The sequence below is a fragment of the Thunnus thynnus genome, chromosome 11 (genome assembly GCF_963924715.1).
Source record: "Thunnus thynnus chromosome 11, fThuThy2.1, whole genome shotgun sequence".
In the NCBI taxonomy this organism is placed as follows: domain Eukaryota; kingdom Metazoa; phylum Chordata; class Actinopteri; order Scombriformes; family Scombridae; genus Thunnus; species Thunnus thynnus.
In genome coordinates, this window is record NC_089527.1 from 825047 (window position 1) to 829466 (window position 4420).

Below are 4420 nucleotides of genomic sequence, written 5' to 3' on the forward strand. Positions count from 1 at the left end.
ATGGTGTGATGGTGTGATGTTGTGATGTGATGGTGTGATGTTGTGATGTTGTGATGTGATGTGATGTTGTAATGTTGTGATGTGATGGTGTGATGTTGTGATGTGATGGTGTGATGGTGTGATGTGATGTTGTGATGTGATGTTATGATGTGATGGTGTGATGTTGTAATGTTTGTGATGTGATGGTGTGATGTGATGTGATGTTGTGATGTGATGTGATGTTGTAATGTTGTGATGTTGTGATGTGATGGTGTGATGTTGTGATGTGATGTTGTAATGTTGTGATGTTGTGATGTGATGGTGTGATGTTGTGATGATGTGATGTGATGTTGTGATGTGATGTGATGTTGTGATGATGTGATGTGATGTTGTGATGTGATGTGATGTTGTAATGTTGTGATGTGATGTTGTGATGTTGTGATGTTGTGATGTGATGTTGTAATGTTGTGATGTGATGGTGTGATGTTGTGATGTGATGGTGTGATGTTGTGATGTGATGGTGTGATGTGATGTTGTGATGTGATGTGATGTTGTAATGTTGTGATGTGATGGTGTGATGTTGTGATGTGATGGTGTGATGTTGTGATGTGATGTTGTGATGTGATGTGATGTTGTAATGTTGTGATGTGATGGTGTGATGTTGTGATGTGATGGTGTGATGTTGTGATGTGATGTGATGTTATGATGTGATGGTGTGATGTTGTAATGTTGTGATGTGATGTGATGTTGTGATGTGATGGTGTGATGTGATGGTGTGATGTTGTGATGTTGTGATGTGATGTGATGTTGTAATGTTGTGATGTTGTGATGTGATGGTGTGATGTTGTGATGTGATGTGATGTTGTATGTTGTGATGTGATGGTGTGATGTTGTGATGTTGATGTTGTGATGTGATGTTGTGATGTTGTGATGTGATGTTGTAATGTTGTGATGTTGTGATGTGATGGTGTGATGTTGTGATGTGATGTTGTAATGTTGTGATGTGTGATGTGATGGTGTGATGTGATGATGTGATGTGATGTTGTAATGTTGTGATGTGATGTGATGTTGTGATGTGATGGTGTGATGTTGTGATGTGATGTTGTGATGTTGTGATGTGATGGTGTGATGTTGTGTTGTGATGTTGTAATGTTGTAATGGTGTGATGTTGTGATGTGATGTTGTGATGTTGTGATGTGATGGTGTGATGTTGTGATGTTGTGATGTGATGTGATGTTGTAATGTTGTGATGTTGTGATGTGATGTGATGATGTGATGTGATGTTGTGACGTGACGTTGTGATGTGATGGTGTGATGTTGTGATGTGATGGTGTGATGTTGTGATGGTGTGATGTTGTGATGGTGTGATGTTTTGATGTGATGGTGTGATGTTGTGATGTGATGTTGTGATGTTGTGATGTGATTTTGTGATGTGATGGTGTGATGTTGTGATGTGATGTGATGTTGTAATGTTGTGATGTTGTGATGTGATGGTGTGATGTTGTGATGATGTGATGTGCTGTTGTAATGTTGTGATGTGATGTGATGGTGTAATGTTGTAATGTTGTGATGTGATGTTGTGATGTGATGTGATGATGTGATGTGATGTTGTGACGTGACGTTGTGATGTGATGGTGTGATGTTGTGATGTGATGGTGTGATGTTGTGATGGTGTGATGTTGTGATGGTGTGATGTTTTGATGTGATGGTGTGATGTTGTGATGGTGTGATGTTGTGATGTGATGGTGTGATGTGATGTGATGGTGTGATGTTGTGATGTGATGGTGTGATGTGATGTGATGGTGTGATGTTGTGATGTGATGGTGTGATGTTGTAATGTTGTGATGTGATGGTGTGATGTGATGGTGTGATGTTGTGATGTTGTGATGTGATGTGATGTTGTAATGTTGTGATGTTGTGATGTGATGGTGTGATGTGATGTGATGGTGTGATGTTTTGATGTGATGGTGTGATGTGATGGTGTGATGTTGTGATGTGATGGTGTGATGTTGTAATGTTGTGATGTGATGGTGTGATGTGATGGTGTGATGTTGTGATGTTGTGATGTGATGTGATGTTGTAATGTTGTGATGTTGTGATGTGATGGTGTGATGTTGTGATGTTGTGATGTGATGTTGTAATGTTGTGATGTTGTGATGTGATGTGATGTTGTAATGTTGTGATGTGATGGTGTGATGATGTGATGTGATGTTGTGATGTGATGTTGTGATGTTGTGATGTTGTGATGTGATGGTGTGATGTTGTGATGTGATGTTGTGATGTGATGGTGTGATGTTGTGATGTGATGTTGTGATGTGATGGTGTGATGTTGTGTTGTGATGTTGTAATGTTGTAATGGTGTGATGTTGTGATGTGATGTTGTGATGTTGTGATGTGATGGTGTGATGTTGTGATGTTGTGATGTGATGTTGTAATGTTGTGATGTTGTGATGTGATGTTGTGATGTGATGTTGTAATGTTGTGATGTTGTGATGTGATGTTGTGATGTGATGGTGTGATGTTGTGATGTTGTGATGTGATGTGATGTTGTAATGTTGTGATGTTGTGATGTGATGGTGTGATGTTGTGATGTTGTGATGTGATGTTGTAATGTTGTGATGTGATGTGATGTTGTGATGTGATGGTGTGATGTTCTGATGTGATGTTGTGATGTTGTGATGTGATGTTGTGATGTGATGGTGTGATGTTGTGATGTGATGTGATGTTGTAATGTTGTGATGTTGTGATGTGATGGTGTGATGTTGTGATGATGTGATGTGCTGTTGTAATGTTGTGATGTGATGTGATGGTGTAATGTTGTAATGTTGTGATGTGATGTTGTGATGTGATGTGATGATGTGATGTGATGTTGTGACGTGACGTTGTGATGTGATGGTGTGATGTTGTGATGTGATGGTGTGATGTTGTGATGGTGTGATGTTGTGATGGTGTGATGTTTTGATGTGATGGTGTGATGTTGTGATGGTGTGATGGTGTGATGTGATGGTGTGATGTGATGTGATGGTGTGATGTTGTGATGTGATGGTGTGATGTGATGTGATGGTGTGATGTTGTGATGTGATGGTGTGATGTTGTAATGTTGTGATGTGATGGTGTGATGTTGTGATGTGATGGTGTGATGTTGTGATGTGATGTTGTGATGTGATGTGATGTTGTGATGTGATGGTGTGATGTTGTAATGTTGTGATGTGATGGTGTGATGTGATGTGATGTTGTGATGTGATGTGATGTTGTAATGTTGTGATGTGATGGTGTGATGTTGTGATGTGATGGTGTGATGTTGTGATGTTGTGATGTGATGTGATGTTGTAATGTTGTGATGTTGTGATGTGATGGTGTGATGTTGTGATGTGATGTAATGTTGTGATGTTGTGATGTGATGGTGTGATGTTGTGATGATGTGATGTGATGTTTTAATGTTGTGATGTGATGTGATGTTGTGATGTGATGGTGTGATGTTGTGATGTGATGTGATGTGATGTTGTAATGTTGTGATGTGATGTGATGTTGTAATGTTGTGATGTGATGGTGTGATGTGATGTGATGGTGTGATGTTGTGATGTGATGGTGTGATGTTGTGATGTTGTGATGTGATGTGATGTAATGTTGTGATGTGATGGTGTGATGTGATGTGATGGTGTGATGTTGTGATGTGATGGTGTGATGTTGTGATGTTGTGATGTGATGTGATGTAATGTTGTGATGTGATGGTGTGATGTGATGTGATGGTGTGATGTTGTGATGTGATGGTGTGATGTTGTGATGTTGTGATGTGATGTGATGTTGTAATGTTGTGATGTGATGGTGTGATGTTGTGATGTGATGGTGTGATGTTGTGATGTGATGTGATGTTATGATGTGATGGTGTGATGTTGTAATGTTGTGATGTGATGGTGTGATGTGATGTGATGTTGTGATGTGATGTTGTAATGTTGTGATGTGATGGTGTGATGTTGTGATGTGATGGTGTGATGTTGTGATGTTGTGATGTGATGTGATGTTGTAATGTTGTGATGTTGTGATGTGATGGTGTGATGTTGTGATGTGATGTTGTAATGTTGTGATGTTGTGATGTGATGTGATGTTGTGATGTGATGTGATGTTGTAATGTTGTGATGTTGTGATGTGATGGTGTGATGTTGTGATGTGATGTTGTAATGTTGTGATGTTGTGATGTGATGTGTGATGTTGTGATGATGTGATGTGATGTTGTAATGTTGTGATGTGATGTGATGTTGTGATGTGATGGTGTGATGTTGTGATGTTGTGATGTGATGTTGTAATGTTGTGATGTGATGTGATGTTGTAATGTTGTGATGTGATGGTGTGATGTGATGTGATGGTGTGATGTTGTGATGTGATGGTGTGATGTTGTGATGTTGTGATGTGATGTGATGTTGTAATGTTGTGATGTGATGGT